The sequence below is a fragment of the Schistocerca cancellata genome, chromosome 1, assembly GCF_023864275.1.
Source record: "Schistocerca cancellata isolate TAMUIC-IGC-003103 chromosome 1, iqSchCanc2.1, whole genome shotgun sequence".
NCBI classification, from domain to species: Eukaryota; Metazoa; Arthropoda; class Insecta; order Orthoptera; family Acrididae; genus Schistocerca; species Schistocerca cancellata.
The window spans coordinates 852,954,977-852,974,517 of NC_064626.1; positions in this window are offsets into that span (position 1 = coordinate 852,954,977).

Here is a 19,541-nt window from a genome sequence, read left to right on the forward strand (position 1 = left end):
GAAGATATATGAAGACTCGTAAGCACAATTACTTTACTTGATTAAAACTAAACCTCTGCTTAACTCATAAATGTTCGAATTTGCAGTTTAAAGACAAATAATGAATAGTTCATAATCAAAGCACCATGGTCCACAATAAGACCAAAGGAAAAGGACTGCAACTGACGGATTGTTGTGAAGTTTACTGTATACACTACACGTAAATATGAAATAAAATTAACGGCAATGCCGAGGAATGACATCCAAATTACAAGTACTTTTCTTTATGCCGAACAACAATTTCATTTGATCAAGTCGACTTTCGGTTTCCTATGGTGTAAATAGACAGTGACAACCAGCGATGAAATAAGCGTAGAACAGACAAAGGTGTCATACAACGACATAAATAATCGTTTCAAAAACTATATTGATATCCTGTACCGAATACTAGAAATGAATAAGTATATCGAACACAGTTGGCTAAATTGAAAGTATGTAAGTTATAAACATCTTTCTTTCACGACATCACTTAAAATATGTCATTTCTTCAATTCACATAATCGTTTTACACATAATCATAGCACATAATTTATAGTATTTAACTTTCTGTTAATACCATCACTAAGGTATCAGATACATGAAATAATATGTGGCATCAGTCGCCTTATTTACAGGTATAGTGTGAGAAATTATGGAGGGAGAGGAGGTAAATTAGGTTGTACCGTACCGTCGACGATGAGGTCATTAGAGACAGTTTATACTTGTAAGTTCATATAGGGCGATAATGAAGGATATCGGCCGTACCTGTAACCAATCCTCATTCGTCTTAAACGAGGTAGGAAAATAACGGAACTTAAAAGATCAGGGATTTGATCTACACTCATCCCGAACGCGTGTGCGGTGTGTAACTTTCCTCCGTGTGATAAAACAGAAGTGTAGCTAGAAGCATTACTTTCTTTTCAAATGGAAGTAATTTCTGCAATTATTTAACGTCTCTAACTACTTTATGGTCGAAATGATGTGTCGGCATCTGATATTGACCAAGTAGTCAAAGGCTGCCTTTTGATGATGTATCAGGCCATTATACTCGTAATTAAACTGATAGTGGTCTGAGTGTTGCAGTGCGGGCTGTATACATTGCAGGACGCGACGTCCACTTAAAGCCGAAGCAATGGCGACACGATTGTGTGGCTTATGTACGCTATTCCTCGTAACTCCCTACGCGCAGCCATTGTGCTACTAGTACTGTCGATAGTACTTTGGAACTAACGAATGATTCCTGCTACTAACTTCAAGCGATTCCTCACAGCCACACTTGTGAAATGCTCGATGGTACTTGTACGTCCTTAGGTTAGTTAGGTTTAAGTAGTTCTAAGTTCTAGGGGACTGATGACCATAGATGTTAAATCTCATAGTGCTCAGAGCCATTTGAACCATTTGAACTTGTACGTCAATACATGAGGTCTGCCTGGTAGAGGTTTACTTGTGCTAGTTCCTTCGCGTTTTCATTTCACAATCACAAAATCAACAGTCGAGTTGAGTAGCTGTAGAAGGGATGAATGTTCCCCATTGATCTGTTACTCAGGTGACTCCGATGTCCAGTCCTCGTTAGAGGTTTCTGAACTCTCCTGACCAACCTATTCGGCTGTCGCTGCTTCTCTACTTACAACACATCTCCCACCTCTTGGTGGCCGCCTGTCGTGACATCTGGTGGTCAGTGCCGCACTGGTTAGGTGTGTCAATATACTTCAGATCAGAAAATGTATACGCTAGAAGGCAAAGGGTGACTGTTCTGCAGTTCTAGAATAACAAGCTTGCGTTTTATTTCTCATGCAATTGTTATTTTGTCCTTGTCAGTGGCGAGAAAACCGTTGTTACGTGAACATCCATTGTTACTACTGTTCCACAGGTAATCTTCGTAGGGTTTCTGGACTCTCTTACGGTAAGTTTAGCACACTGATTCAATTGTAGAGGAACTGAGAGTATGACAGTGTTCCTTTCTTAACGAAATTACCTATATTTGTGTATCAGTAAGTCTTTTTGAACATGTCGTGTTGGCTACAGTCTCGCATACGACTTTGGTGCTGAACTCCGGAAGGAGAAACAGTTCTGCGACGGGCGTTTTGTAAGTAATACAACACTTTTTTTTCTGAAAGTGGGTTGGTTTTATTTAGGATAACAATAAATCATATTACTCCCCCTCTTTTGGCTACAAAACCGTATTTTTCAACCGAATCTCCGTCCAATGCGGCAGCCTTACGCCACCTTAATGTGAGGATTTGTACGCCCGCATGGTTACCGCTCTACTTGTCGACATCGACATCAACATCTTGCTGCGTTAATACACTACTGGCCATTAAAATTTCTACACCACGAATATGACGTGCTACAGACGCGAAATTTAACCGACAGGAAGAAGATGCTGTGATATGTAAATGATTAGCTTTTCAGAGCATTCACACAAGGCTGGCGCCGGTGGCGACACCTACGGCATGCTGACATGAGGAAAGTTTCCAACCGACTTCTCATACACAAAAAGCAGTTAACCGGCGTTGCCTGGTGAAACGTTGTTGTGATGCCTCGTGTAAGGAGGACAAATGCGTACCATAACGTTTCCGACTTTGATAAAAAAAATCGGATTGTAGCCTACCGCGATTGCGGTTCATCGTATCGCGACGTTCCTGCTCGTGTTGGTCGAGATACAATGACTGTTAGCAGAATGTGGAATCGGTGGGTTCAGGTGGGTAATACAGAACGCCGTGCTAGATCCCAACGGCCTCGTATCACTAGCAGTCGAGATGACAGGCATCTTATCCGCATGGCTGTAACGGATCGTGCAGCCACGTCTCGATCCCTGAGTCAACAGATGGGGACGTTTGTAAGACAACAACCATCTGCATGAACAGTTCGACGACGTTTGGAGCAGCATGGACTATCAGCTCGGAGACCATAGCTGCGGTTACCCTTGACGCTGCATTACAGGCAGGAGCGCCTGGGATGGTGTACTCAACGACGAATCTGGCTGCACGAATGGCAAAACGTCATTTTTTCGGATGAATCCAGGTTCTGTTTACAGCATCGTGATGGTCGCATCCGTGTTTGGTGACATCGTGGTGAACGAACATTGGAAGCGTGTATTCGTCATCGCCATACTGGTGTATCACCCGGCGTGATGGTATGAGGTGCCATTGGTTACACGTCTCGATCACTTCTTGTTCGCATTGACGGCACTTTGAATAGTGGACGTTACATTTCAGATGTGTTACGACCCGTGGTTCTACCCTTCATTCGATCTCTGAGAAACCCTACATTTCAGCAGGATAATGCACGACCGCATGTCGCAGGTCCTGTATGGGCCTTTCTGGACATAGAAAATGTTGGACTGCTGCCCTGGCCAGCACATTCTCCAGATCTCTCACCATTTGAAAACGTCTGGTCAATGGTGGCCGAGCAACTGGCTCGTCACAATACGCCAGTCACTACTCTTGATGAACTGTAGTATCGTGTTGAAGTTGCATGGGCAGCTGTACCTGTACGCGCCATCCAAGCACTGTTTGACTCAATGCCCAGGCGTGTCAACAAGGCCGTTATGACGGTCAAAGGTGGTTGTTCTGGGTACTGATTTCTCAGGATCTATGCACCGAAATTGCGTGAAAATGTAATCACATGTCAGTTCTTGTATAATATATTTGTCCAATGAATACCCGTTTATCTTCTGCATTTCTTCTTGGTGTAGCAATTTTAATGGTCAGTAGTGTACTTCTGATCAAAAAATGTATATGCTAAAAGGCAAAGGATGACTGTTCTGCAGCTGTAGAATAACAAGTTTGCGTGTTATTTCTCATGCAATTGTCATTTTGTCCTTGTCAATGGCGAGAAAACCGTTGTTACGTGAACATCCACTGTTACTACTGTTCCACAGGTAATCTTCGTGGGGTTTCTGGACTCTCTTACGGAGCGTTCCTTTCTTAACGAAATTACCTATATTGGCTATCAGTAAGTGTTTTTTGAACATGTCGTGTTGGCTACAGTCTCGGATACGACTTTTGTGCCGAACTCCGGAAGGAGAAACAGTTCTGCGACGGGCGTTTTGCAAGTAATACAACACTTTTTTTCTGAAAGTGGGTTGGTTTTATTTAGGATAACAATAAATCATATTACTCCCCCTCCTTTGGCTACAAAACCGTATTTTTCAACCGAATCTCCGTTCAATGCGACAGCCTTATGCCACCTTAATGTGACGGTTTGTATGCCCGCATGGTTACCGCTCTGCTTGTCGACGTCGACGTCAACATCTTGCTGCATCAATACCTTCCCCGGCATCCACATACTGCTTCCCGCAGAGTGCGTCCTTCATTGGGCGAAACAGGAGGAAGTGGGAAGAGCGAGATCCGGGAAGTAGGGTGGATGACGCACAAAAGTCCACGAAAGTATTTTTATTTTTTTAATTTTTGCGGCGAGCACGCAGAAGTCGTTTCTTCAGTTTGCTGGGGCTAGGACAGTAGACAGTACACCTCAGAGTTGATCGTTGCACCACGAGAGAGGACATCAAACAGAACAGCCCCTTCAGAGTCCCAGAAAACCGTCGCTGTGACTTCACCGGCTGAGGGTGCGGCTTTGAACTTTTTCTTCGGAGAAGAGGTGGCGTGGTGCCACTCCATGGATTTCCGTTTGCTTCCGGTTTGAAGTGATGTATCCGTGTTTCATCGTCAGTAACGATGTTCGACAACAAACTGTCGCGATCAGTCGGGTAACGCGGAAACAATTCTGCAGAGATGGTCCTTCCTTTCTCTATATTGTCCTCTGTTAAGTGGACACCCGGCGCACACCTTTGATTACCCCAACTGGTGGACGAATGTGTCGGCACTACCAACAGAGACGTCCAGTTGTGCAGCGAGGTGTTTGGCTGTTATCTGTCGATCACCTCGAATGGGAGTGTCCGCACTGTCCAGCGCTCCAGGAGTCGCTGCTGTATGCGGCGGCTGCTGCAAGCGGGAGACCGGACAGACTTGAGCGACGTTGTTGCGATGACGATAACAGTCTCGCCCAATGACTCAGTGTCTCCGTAGACATTCTGCAAGAGCCTATGAATATCTGAGGTGCTCTGGATTTCCACCAAAAGAAACTCAGTAGCAGCTCTCTGCTTGAAACGCACCACCATTGCAGACGACGTTATGAAGGCTACACGTATCACACCGCCATCTATCGAAACTTCACAAACTTTAGGCGTTGGAGCGGGAATATTCCACGATGTCTCACAACAAATTCCGCATTTTTTCAACCGAAACTGGTGGAGAAAATTTTTTTTTGCGTTTCTTATTGAATGCCCCTCGAACAGACAAACATATTGAAGTTGTCTTTCATATTTCTAACTCTTTTGGTAGAAAGGTAGTTTCAAAGATATCGAAATTAGATACGGAGAACTTCAAAAAGCTGTCAATGAAATATTGGCCAGAAAATTCAGCATTAGGCAAGCAGTAAGGCATTTTTCTGTTCGTAAGAGCTCATTAGGGCAACGTATTCCTGACCTTAAAAGAAAAGAAAGTACGACAATAGTACCTTCTTGGAGTAGATTTGAAAACAGTTTGTGGTACAGCGAAGCACTTGAAGTCGTCACATCAATTCTATAAGAAGTAGAGAACCACAGGCAATCAGTTTTTCCGGGTTTCGTGAGGCGTCGTTCCGAATTTTGCTTCAGTTGTGCCCACTTCATTGGCATTCAAAGGGCACAAGCTTTCAACATACAGTCTAAAACAATACTGATATTTCTGATCTATTTAGTTTTATTTTCATATTCACGTTTGCAATATTTTGTTTCTCATACAGTGAATCAAGCATTGAGAACAGTTACGTGAAGTACATAATTTTAAGCATATTTGGTTAATGACGTTAAAATGCAATAGATTCATTTATTTTTGTGATTTTTTATTACTAATTCTCTTCGTGAAACAGTTTGATTGCTACTGGTTCAAACGAGTCGTATAAAAGTGAATCAAGACTTACGTACCCGCTACTGAAGCAATCTCCCTGAGAAGAACTGATCGAACGAATGCATCAGCATTTCCCATGGGTAAAAAAATGGAACTCTTAGGTTCGAGGGAATGCTAAAAAGTAATGTCTCCGAATTTTTTATGTGAAAGTTCTTAGAGTTTATTAAATAAAACATACGTTGTTAACAGTCTAAATTTTTATTCTTCATGTCTACATATTTGCATCACTTGCCGCTAGAGGACTCCGAATTGAAGCGTTTAACAAGGCGGCGTGTACCGTAATTATGACCGAGCGAGGTGGCGCAGTGGCTAGCACACTGGACTCGCATTCGGGAGGACGATGGTGCAATCCCACGTTCGGCCATCCTGATTTAGGTTTTCCGTGATTTCCCTAAATCGCTCCAAGAAAATGCCAGGACGGTTCCTCTGAAAGGGCACGGGCGATTTCCTTCCCCGTCCTTCCCTAGACCGATTAGCCCGATGACCTCGCAGTCTAATTTCCTCCCGCATACAACCCAAGCCGTAAATATGTCTGTGCGTGAGAAACAGCGTGCTGTAATCGAGTTTCCAACAATAGAAAACTTTGTCAACACACGGATCTCTTTCTTCTTCAGCATGAAAATAGCAGACCACACACGAGCGCTGCATCTGCAACAATCCGATGCCTTGGGTTCACTGTCATCGATCATCCTCCATACAGCCCCGACTCGGCCCCAACCGATTTTCATCTCTTTCCAAAACTTAAAACAACACCTTTGAGGACTTCACTTTGATAGTTACGAAGTGGTGCAAAAAGAGGTGAAGTTGTAGTTCCGTCAACAAAGTCAAACATTCTACCGAGACGTTATCAACAAACATGTCTCTCGTTGGGATAAATGTGTTAATCGCTAGGGTGACTATGTTGAGAAATAAACTTGTAAATGAAGATGTATAAATTTTATAACGTTTGCTTTTTTTAAAAAAAATGCTTCAAGAGTTCTCACATCAAAACTTCGGAAATATTACTTTTCAGCATGCCCTAGTGAAATTGTAAAGCCTAATAGCAATCTCTGGATAACACTGAATTTAATTAACGAAAGAAGAAAATATAAACTTGCAGCAAATGAAACAAGCGAAAGGGAATATAGAAGTCTTAAATATGACATTGACAGAAAGCGCAAAATAGGTAAGGAGCAATGGTTTGGCAACAAATGCAAGTCTCTGGAAGCAAGTATAACTAGGGGAAGATAGATACCATCTATGGAAAAATTAAAGAGAACTTTGGAGAAACGAAAAGGAGCCATATGAATATCAAGAGCTCAGTGGGTGAGAGAGTACTAAGCAAAGATGGGGAAGGTTAAAGATGGAAGGAATTAGTAGAAGGCCTATGTAAGGGTAACAAACGCGACGGCACTGTTATGGAAAGAGAAGGAGTGGGTGAAGATGAGACGGGAGGTATGATGCCACGAGTTGTATTCGATAAAGCACTGAATGGAAACAAGGCCCCTGGAATAGACGACATTCGCTCAGAATTATTGAGATCGTTGGCTGAGCCGGACATGACGAAATTATTCCCCCATGTGCAAGATCTATATGAGATTGTTGAAGTACTCTCAGACTTTAGGAAGAATGTAATAATTCGAATTCCAAAGAAGTCTTGTGGGTGCTAACTGGTGTTAAGATTATAGAACCATCAGTTTAGTAAGTGGTGGTTGCGAAACATTGACACTAATTACACTCCTGGAAATGGAAAAAAGAACGCATTGACACCGGTGTGTCAGACCCACCATACCATACATTTGCATCACTTGCCGCTAGAGGACTCCGAATTGAAGCGTTTAACAAGGCGGCGTGTACCGTAATTATGACCGAGCGAGGTGGCGAGGACACTGCGAGAGGGCTGTACAAGCAATGATCACACGCACGGCACAGCGGACACACCAGGAACCGCGGTGTTGGCCGTCGAATGGCGCTAGCTGCGCAGCATTTGTGCACCGCCGCCGTCAGTGTCAGCCAGTTTGCCGTGGCATACGGAGCTCCATCGCAGTCTTTAACACTGGTAGCATGCCGCGACAGCGTGGAGGTGAACCGTATGTGCAGTTGACGGACTTTGAGCGAGGGCGTATAGTGGGCATGCGGGAGGCCGGGTGGACGTACAGCCGAATTGCTCAACACGTGGGGCGTGAGGTCTCCACAGTACATCGATGTTGTCGCCAGTGGTCGGCGGAAGGTGCACGTGCCCGTCGACCTGGGACCGGACCGCAGCGACGCACGGATGCACGCCAAGACCGTAGGATCCTACGCAGTGCCGTAGGGGACCGCACCGCCACTTCCCAGCAAATTAGGGACACTGTTGCTCCTGGGGTATCGGCGAGGACCATTCGCAACCGTCTCCATGAAGCTGGGCTACGGTCCCGCACACCGTTAGGCCGTCTTCCGCTCACGCCCCAACATCGTGCAGCCCGCCTCCAGTGGTGTCGCGACAGGCGTGAATGGAGGGACGAATGGAGACGTGTCGTCTTCAGCGATGAGATTCGCTTCTGCCTTGGTGCCAATGATGGTCGTATGCGTGTTTGGCGCCGTGCAGGTGAGCGCCACAATCAGGACTGCATACGACCGAGGCACACAGGGCCAACACCCGGCATCATGGTGTGGGGAGCGATCTCCTACACTGGCCGTACACCACTGGTGATCGTCGAGGGGACACTGAATAGTGCACGGTACATCCAAACCGTCATCGAACTCATCGTGCTACCATTCCTAGACCGGCAAGGGAACTTGCTGTTCCAACAGGACAATGCACGTCCGCATGTATCCCGTGCCACCCAACGTGCTCTAGAAGGTGTAAGTCAACTACCCTGGCCAGCAAGATCTCCGGATCTGTCCCCCATTGAGCATGTTTGGGACTGGATGAAGCGTCGTCTCACGCGGTCTGCACGTCCAGCACGAACGCTGGTCCAACTGAGGCGCCAGGTGGAAATGGCATGGCAAGCCGTTCCACAGGACTACATTCAGCATCTCTACGATCGTCTCCATGGGAGAATAGCAGCCTGCATTGCTGCGAAAGGTGGATATACACTGTACTAGTGCCGACATTGTGCATGCTCTGTTGCCTGTGCCTATGTGGCTGTGGTTCTTTCAGTGTGATCATGTGATGTATCTGACCCCAGGAATGTGTCAATAAAGTTTCCCCTTCCTGGGACAATGAAATCACGGTGTTCTTACTTCAATTTCCAGGAGTGTATTTACAGAAAAATGCGGAAACTGCTGGAAGCCTACCTCGCTCAAGATCAGTTTGTGCTCTGGAGAAATATATAAACGCACGTCACCATACTGAACCTACGACTTATCCTATAAGATATGAAACGTCCCCTTAGAAAAATTATACATGACTGTGCTTAAACTGAGACAATATTTTTTAGCGCAACGCAATCTGACGTTCAATAATCCCTACAAGAGAATGTCCCTGACTAAATTAACCTATACGTTTCACAAATCACTTACCTCATAAAAATCTTCGTTACTCGAACTACTGCAATACAGCGAGCGCCACTACTGCCAGCTAAATAAAAGATTCAAACTACTGAAGGCACTAACTACTGATAGGCATAGTTAGCAAATGAAAGATTTTGATAGAGAACAAACAATGTATTTACCTTAATAGTGTTCAAAAGTCATAATATATATAGCAGTTCATGACACCCAGTCTTACAAATGTACTGTCTATGATCGACACATGTCCAGATCATCCGCTCTCAAAAATCCGCCATCTCACTTCCTCATATCCACCATTGCTGGAGGCTCACCTCCAACTGCGCAACGCTACGCGCTGTTCACATCCAGCTGCCCAACACTACAACGGCGAATATTCCAACAACAATGCCAACCAGCCACAGACTGCAACCTAAACAGCCTACTCACAGATAGGTTGAAGAAAGTCAGATCTACGTTTATAGCGTTTTTAGATCTAAAGAAAGCTTTTGACAGGGTTGACTGGACTAACTCTATGAATTTCTGAGGGTAGCGGGGGTAAAATACAGGAAGCGAAACTGTATTTACAACTTGTTCAGAAACCAGACAGCAATCAATTGAGTATGAGAGGAAAGAGAATCTGCAGTTGAGATGGAGTGTCAAAGATTTGTAACCTATCCCCCACGTTATTCAATCGGTAGACTGAGCAAGCTGTGATGGAAACCAAGAAGAAATTTGAAAAGGGAATTATAGCTAAGAGAGCAGAAATAAAAATTTTGCAGTTCGCCGATGACATCGTAATTTTGTCAGAGATGGCAAAGGAATAATTGATAGAGTCGTCAAAATAGGTCAATAGATGAACATCAACAAAAGTAAAAGAGAGTAAAGGAGTGTTATGGAATTAAGTCAGACGATATGAGGGAATTAGTCTACGAAATGAGAAACTAATAATATTAGAAGTGTTTTGCTGTTTTGGCAGAAAAACAGCTGATGGTGGCTGAAGTATAGAGGATATAAAATGCAGACTGGCTATAGCAAGAAACTCATTACTGAGAAAGAGGAATTTGTTGCCATCTAATATCAATTTATGTGTTGACAAGTCTTTTCTGAAGTTATTTGTCTGGAGTTTAGCCTTGTATGGAAGTGAAACGTGGCAGATAAAGCAGTTCAGACAATACGAGAATAGAGGCTTTTGAAATACGATGCTGTGGAAGAATGCTGAAAATTAGATGGGTAGATCGAATAACAGATGAGGAAGGTTCAAATGAATATAGGTTGTGGTAGCTATGCAAAGAAGAAGAAGCCTTCTAAGAACAGACTGGCATGCAGACCTGCATCAAACCAGTCTTCGCACGAAGACCACAACAGCAACAACAAACTTATGCGGTCGTTCTACGTTAAATCGCTCCGAACAGAAGCTCCTAGGAACTTGGAGACTGATTCCAGTGATTGATCACCAACCGCATAGTCATACAAAGTCGGAGCTTTTCGTCTGTTTGTGTGCACTTCATTGCATTTATTTATATGTAGAGTCAGCTGCAGATTTTTTCACCAGGCGCTGATCACCTGTAATCTCTCTACATTTCGTAACAAGTTTTATAACGGTGTCACCTACCTATACATAACTGAGACGTCTACGAGCTTTAGTTACGTAGCACATTACTTCTGCTTCTGACGATGTCTCCCTGTTAAGAGCGAAGTTATATGAGCTCTGTCTGACTTTCTACTGTGTCATCAAAATACTGAAATATTTAAAGGCCTCTTGGATTTTATACGAGATAGTACCATATGTTTATGAAATTTTATGTACTATAAGCGATTACATAACAGTATAATCTCCAGGTGTAAGTACTTCAAAATCTGTTAAGTTCTTTTAATAGTCTACGTTGTGTACAGCTGACATCATGTCAAGATCCTGCAGCTAGAAGTATTATTTCAATGTGGATACTATAAAATAATCTTAAATTGTTGTTCAAACTCTATATATTGTGAGCTCCCTGTACTCTGCAAATGATTCTTAAATTCCTGGCGGAGGGTTCATCGAACCACCGTTACAATAATTCTCTATTATTCCAATCTCGAACAACAAGCAGAAAAGAACGAACACCCATATCTTTTCGTGCGAGCTCTGATTTCCCTCGTTTTATTATGATGATCGTTTCTCTCTATTAGGTCGGCGCCAACAAAAATGTCAGGTGTGCCGCAGGGGAGTGTCATAGGACCGTTGCTATTCACAATATACATAAATGACCTGGTGGATGACATCGGAAGTTCACTGAGGCTTTTTGCAGATGATGCTGTGGTGTATCGAGAGGTTGTAACAATGGAAAATTGTACTGAAATGCAGGAGGATCTGCAGCGAATTGACGCATGGTGCAGGGAATGGCAACTGAATCTCAATGTAGACAAGTGTAATGTGCTGCGAATACACAGAAAGATAGATCCTTTATCATTTAGCTACAAAATAGCAGGTCAGCAACTGGAAGCAGTTAATACCATAAATTATCTGGGAGTACGCATTAGGAGTGATTTAAAATGGAATGATCATATAATGTTGATTGTCGGTAAAGCAGATGCCAGACTGAGATTCATTGGAAGAATCCTAAGGAAATGCAATCCGAAAACAAAGGAAGTAGGTTACAGTACGCTTGTTCGCCCACTGCTTGAATACTGCTCAGCAGTGTGGGATCCGTACCAGATAGGGTTGATACAAGACATAGAGAAGATCCAACGGAGAGCAGCGCGCTTCGTTACAGGATCATTTAGTAATCGCGAAAGCGTTACGGAGATGATAGATAAACTCCAGTGGAAGACTCTGCAGGAGAGACGCTCAGTAGCTCGGTACGGGCTTTTGTCAAAGTTTCGAGAACATACCTTCACCGAAGAGTCAAGCAGTATATTGCTCCCTCCTACGTATATCTCGCGAAGAGACCATGAGGATAAAATCAGAGAGATTAGAGCCCACACAGAGGCATACCGACAATCCTTCTTTCCACGAACAATACGAGACTGGAATAGAAGGGAGAACCGATAGAGGTACTGAAGGTACCCTCCGCCACACACCGTCAGGTGGCTTGCGGAGTATGGATGTAGATGTAGAATGTAGTCCACCCTAAACCCTGTTTCATGTCAGTGACATTCTCTCCCCTATTTCGAAATTATACAAAACGTGCTGCTCTCCTTTGAACTTTCTCAATGCACTCCGTTATTCCTATCTGGTTAGGATCCCAGACCGCGCAGCAGTACTTCAAAAGCCGACAAACAAGCGTAATGTAGGCAGTCTCTTTAGTAGATCTCTTACATTTTCTAAGTGTTCTGCCAACAAAACGCAGTCTTCGGTTCTTCTTCCCCACAACATTTTCTACATGTTCTTTCCAATTTAAGTTTTTTGTAATTTCTAGGTACTTAGTTGAATTTACGGTCTTTAGATTTCAATGATTATCTAGAAACCAAAGTTTAACGGATTCTTTTTAATACTCATGTGGTTGACCTCAAAGTTTCATTATTTAGGATCAGTTGCAAATTTCGTACCGTACGGATACCGGCTGTAAATTGTTTTGCAGTGGGTTTTGACCTTCTGATGACTTTACTCGACGATAAACGACAGTATCATCTGCAAACAACCTAAGACAGCTGCTCAGATTGGCTCCTAAATCGTATATATAATTAAGGAACTGCACAGCGCTTATACACTACATCGACAGCAATTGGAAGATTTATACCAAACGGATTAAGAAGCTACAGAGCTGAACCTTCTTGGTACATAAAACAGGTCAGAACATTGTTGCAAAAACGAGGAAAAAGCATGCCACATCTAAACGAACGCAAAATCTCAAATATTGGCGATCTTTTACAGAATTCAATGCGAGATGACTATATTAGTTGCTACAGCGAAACTTTCTCTCGAAACCTGTCTGGAAATCCAAAGCGATTCTGGTCGTATGTAAAGTATGCTCGCGGCAAGACACAATCAATATGCCTTCTCTGCCCGATAGCAATGCAAATATTATCGGCGACAGTGCTGCCAAAGCAGAATTACTAAACACAGCCTTCCGAAATTCCGTCGCCAAAGGAGACATGTCATCGCTCCCAAGCGGCTTAGGGATGAAAGTCAGCGGTGTCTCTTCAAAGGAACCATCTCGGCATTTGTCTGAAGCGATTTAGGGAAATCATGGAAAACCTAGATCAGAATGGCCGGACGCGGGTTCGAACCATCGTCCTCCCGGATGCGAGTCCAGTGTGCTGACCACTGCGCCACCTCGCAAACTAGCTATTGGAAATAATTTTCAGAGAATGGGTTAGCACAATTTCGGATGTTTTTTATGGATACCTGCGCATTTATACGTGTATTTTCGCCAACATAACAAGGGTAAATTAAAGTCAGCACCAACTGTAATTATATAAGCCGAATATGTGTTTGAAACTAAACACAAGTTTTCTTTGAACCTTTCAGCAATTGTATCATCTCAGTTGGGAGGTTGGTAAAAGGATCTATTATTATTTTATTCCGGTTGCCAAATGACCTCTACTCATACTAATTCATAGGAACTATCTACTTCAATTTCGCTACAGGATAAACTACTTATAACAGCAAAAAACACGCCACCGCCAATTGTGTTTAGCGTATCCTTTCTAAACACCGGTAGGTTCGTCGCAAAAATTTCGCCTGAACTCATTCCCGGCTTTAGCCAGCTTTAAAAAGCATCAGTGCTTGCTATTAGTGCTTGGAGCTCCGGTACTTTCCCAACACAGCGACGACTATTTACAACTGTTTTTCCGATGCTTCCTGAATCTACGCTCTTCCTGTGTTCGACCTGCGCCCTTCGAGAGCCTTCGGTGTGCTGACAACATGGCCCTCCGTACCCGAATCCAGTGACGTCTGTGGGCTGAAAATGACACGGCGGCCGGTCGGTACTGTTGGGCCTTCATGGCCTGTTTAGGAGGAGTTTAGTTTTCAGTCCCCGCCACACAGCTCCTGCTACCCGTGTAGCCGCCTAATGAGTGTAGTGAACTCCAGATCTATTCAACGGAATATCAAACTGTTCGCAGTATGAGTCACTAAAACCACATAAAAATTGTATCTGCGAGGAAGTCTCCAATCCAGTCATACATATGTTCGGACATTTCATACCTACATCTTTTGTTTACTAAGCGATGGTAGCGAATCTAGCAGGAGGTCTTCTGAAAATCAAATAACAAGCGTCAACCGGAACTCTGCTTCCTTCTGGGCGTCGTGAACGAACAGCAGCCACTAAGCGACACTCAGAAAAATGGTTCAAATGGCTCTAAGGACTATGGGACTTGACATCTCAGGATATCAGTCCCCTAGAACTACTTAAACTTAACTAACCTATGGACATCAAACACATCCGTGCCCGAGGCAGGATTCGAACTTGCGACCCTAGCAGCAGCACGGCTCCGGACTGAAGCGCCTAGAACCACTCGGACAGCGGCCAGCCTAGCGACACTCGATGCGTGTTCAGGATAAGTAAGGCTCAAATATTTTACTGTACTTTAAACTCTAAATCATAGTTCCTCATACTGACACTGAATTCAATATTTACACAGCGTGGCTGGTGAGAGGGAATACCTATTACATCAATTAACACTCTGATGCTGGGACCCCTAAACTCATACGGATGCTGGCGCCGGATTGAGTCCCATTCACTCAGATTAACAATACATTAAAAATATCACAAATGGATGAGCTCCAGGATCGTGTAAGGTACTATATTTATTTTTAATAATTGTATTACAGAATTATTTCATAAACATACCAAGATAGAAATAAGAAACTACGCTTGGAAAATATAATGTTCAGGAAATGTTTTATATGGTATGTACGACATACAAAGTCCTCAAAAGTAACTTTCAACTAAAATATAACAAATAAGAGACGTTTTCATGTTTCTTCTGGAGGAGCACCCAAGTCACATCCTTCACAGCAAACAAAATCGCAGCGTTCAAGACATAGATACTGTCCGCACGATTTACACGAGTATTTCGTCATTCGTCTTGTACTGGTTGTGAGGCAGGGTTTGTAACGCTTCCTTCTTCCTTGATTGGTGTCGGCATTGTCGGCTCTCTCACCAATATGACGTAAAGGTCGGCGACTTCGCAACAGAATTTCAATAATGCGCCTAGTCAGGGCCCGAGGTAGATTAGAAAGCAGGCTTCGTTTTACCAATTGATCTTAAAAGAGTTACCATAAGAGCTGCCGAAGAAACAACCGTCGGCGGAGACTTCCGTTGCTATTTCCCACATAAATTATCTGGGAATTTATACCAGCAACATTCAGTACCGAATAAAATACGACCATAGGCCATCGTCGTGTACCCCTCTGAATCTTGTAGGCAGAGCACAATTCGTCAACCATATCAACTACAATTTTGTGTGTAGTATAATAAGTTATCATAATAGGTTATCTCCTATGGTTTCGTCAATTTCAGCGTCAAATGCATACTTGAGATCAATAAAACATTGTTTTTATTATTTTTATTTGTGGGTCGTAATAAACGATCTTCCCTTCTTTTCTGAAAGCAAATATGCTAAAATTAGCAGCCCTGTTTTTCATTTCTTTCAGGATCTGCCATTTATTTATTTATTTCAGGGATCCAACATTTGACAGCTGGTGCTTCTCTGACAAATCACCGAGCAGATTTACATCAAATGGTTCAAATGGCTCTGAGCACAACGGGACTCAACTTCTGATGTCATAAGTCCCCTAGAACTTAGAACTACTTAAACCTAACTAACCTAAAGACATCACACACATCCATGCCCGAGGCAGGATTCGAACCTGCGACCGTAGCAGCAGCGCGGCTCTGGACTGGAGCGCCTAGAACGGCACAGCCACCACGGCCGGCAGATTTACATCGCTGAACCAGTTGTCAGCACAGACATTGCGTCCTGAATTAGTGAGAGGTACCACCAAACGTTCAAACAAGTCACTACTTTTATTACTAACAAGGGAACCTCCCCATCGCACCCCCCTCAGATTTAATTCTAAGTTGGCGGTGGATAGACCTTGAAAAACTGAACACAGATGAATCAAGAAAACAGGAAGAAATTGTCTGGAACTATGAAAAAATAAGCAAAATACACAAACTGAGTAGTCCATGTGCAATATAAGCAACATCTAGGAGAAGGTGACCTCAGGAGTGCCGTGGTCGTGTGGTTAGCGTGAGCAGATGCGGAATGAGAGGTACTTGGTTCAAGTCTTCCCTCGAATGGGAATTTTAATTTTTTGTTTTCAGTTTATGTCACATCACTTTTTTGGGAGTGATTATCACATCCACAAGAAAACCTAAATCGGGAAAGGTAGAAGAATCTTTTTACCCATTCGCCAAGTGTACAAGTTAGGTGGGTCGACAACATATTCCTGTCATGCGACGCACATGCCGTCACCAGTGTCGTATAGAATATACAGGCGTGTTTTCCTGTGGAGGAATCGGTTGACCTGTGACCTTGCGATCAAATGTTTTCGGTTCCCATTGAAGAGGCACGTCCTTTCGTCGACTAATCGCACGGTTTTGCGGTGGGGTCGCAAAACACAGACACTAAACTTACTACAGTGAGCAGAGACGTCTATGAACGAACGGACAGATCAAAACTTTACGAAAATAAATTTATCACTCGAGGGAAGACTTAAACCAAAGACCTCTCGTTCTGCAGCTGCTCACGCTAACCACGAGACCACGACCCACCTATGCTTACATTATCCTTGATGTTGCCTATCTTGCGCATGGACTACTCAGTTTGTATATTTTGCCTATTTTTTCATACTTCCACACAACTTCTTCCTGTTTTCTCGATTGATCTGTGTTCAGTTTTTCAAGGCCTATCCACTGTGCCAACTTATAACTAAATCTGAGGGGGGTGCGATGGGGAGGTTCCCTTGTAAGTTTAAAAGGGCCATCTGGTTGTCTGCCAGCATAGATCTCCATGTTGCAGGTGTAAAACAGTTTGGAATCAACTGTAGAAAATATATTTATTTCACATTTTGCCGGCTTCGACGGTACATATATTGGATAGAATAGCAACGTCCTCTGAAGGCCTCGAGTTTCTCGACAAAGGTGAGGTTTTGGCCTACCACGTAACAAGATTGGCAGTTCTTCACAAACTTTTGAAACAAATCCGAATTGGCGCCAGGCGGTCCACTACTCTGCATTAAACTACGTGATAGTCTACCATCAAATCGCAGAGCTTGTAACAGAAAACGAAACTTGTAATCACTCATAGTCAACAGAAATATCTCGATTCCGAACCCCTTGGAGTCCCACAAATCTTGAAGACTTTTCCTTCCCGCCTTGTGCGTTCCAGATATGTACAGAAGTCCACTGAAGGATTTTATCTCGACTATGTCCATTGGGTGAGCGTATCGTTCTCGCTGGTAATTGCTTCGAATAATTTCAATGTAATGGTTCGTGTACTTTACAATGATTTCCTGCATTTCCTGGTCAAATAAGCATTCCCATGTTTTTGAAATCCCTTCAATATTTTTTTGTTTTTCCAGTGAAATCAGGAAGCATTATGCGGTGAATGATGTGTTTTTGGGTTTTCCTGCGGTTAGTGTATGGTGTCTTTCTCCAATCGAATGATTCGATTATTTTCTTTCCTCTATTCCTATAACAACGATACACATCGCCTTCTTCCTCACCTGAACTTACGTCTGTGTCACTCTGTCCGGTCCATGAATCGTCTCTTTCTTCTATGCTTTCTGAGGCATCAGTATCGATCTCTTCGTCTCACAGATCGAGAATAGGAGCCCTGTGTGCAGCATGTTCGCCCTCCTCATCGCCGTCATCAAACAAAATTTGTTGAAAATCTGTAACTTATGGATTGTGTGTATCCCGAATTCCATTAGAGCATGTCCAGACAAACAACAGACCTGTGAACAATGTTGTGCGGCTGGTCCTGGTGGACGTTCGAGTCCTACCTCGGGCATGGGTGTGTGTGATTGTCCTCAGGGCAATTTAGGTTAAGTAGTGTGTAAGCTTAGGGACTGATGACCTTAGCAGCTAAGTCCCTTAAGATTTCACACACATTTGAACATTTGAAACAATGTTAACATTCTATAGTTGCAAAACAAAATAAAAATAAAAGTTGTAGTTGATACCATTATAAAGCAACAAGAAAGGCTAGAACGTAAATGCTGGCACTAGACCGAAGAGATCCGGTACCAATTTCCGTTATATAAGTGCACGATAGTTCAAATGGTTCAAATGGCTCTGAGCACTATGGGACGCAACTGCTGTGGTCATCAATCCCCTAGAACTTAGAACTACTTAAACCTAACTCACCTAAGGACATCACATACACCCATGCCCGAGGCAGGATTCGAACCTGCGACCGTAGCAACAGCGCGGCACCGGACTGGAGCGCCTAGAACCGCACGGCCACCGCGGCCGGCTTGCATGATAGTAATTTCCACTTCACATACAGAATGCTTGAATGTAAAACACAAAGAGACTTTACATTGAGGAAAATTCAGTGAATCAAGAATGCTTACGGGGATGCTGGCGTGGTATCTCTGCAGTCCGTCGCTCCTCTGCAGCTACGGTGTTGCTCTTGCAGAAGTAAACACACCACTGCCTGTTGTGAATGCCCGAGTCAGGGCGATATACGACAGGGGTTAAATAACACCGCAGGCGTTGAGACGTAGGCACAGGAACACTACCTAGTGGATCTGCGCTATCGAGCGCCAGCATCGGAGTGTTAATTTTCGCGATGTGTCGGCTTAGTACGCGACGAGGTGGTTTGAGCGAGGATGAGTCTGAGAACGCCTTGGCGTCTACCGGAGGCAAGGGGTCTATGAGTGCCCTTATTAATTACACTGTAGCAGTAACACTCCGCTCTGCCGTATGAAAAGTTGCAAAGTTTTCGAACGCCACATGCTAGCAAGAAAAAGCCGCGGAGTATTTGGCGCTCAAAGCAACTCCTTCCACGCAATGCCTGCGAGCTGGTGGCGTAATGGAGCCTCAGGCCCACTTTGCACTCGAACGATCCAAGAGCGCGAATTCTGTGCGAAACAGAGTCCTCTATTAGCGAAGTTTGAACGAGCGCCACAGTAATAGTCTAGGCACTGGTCAGAACAACTTCACCTTTGCAAGAGGTAGGGAA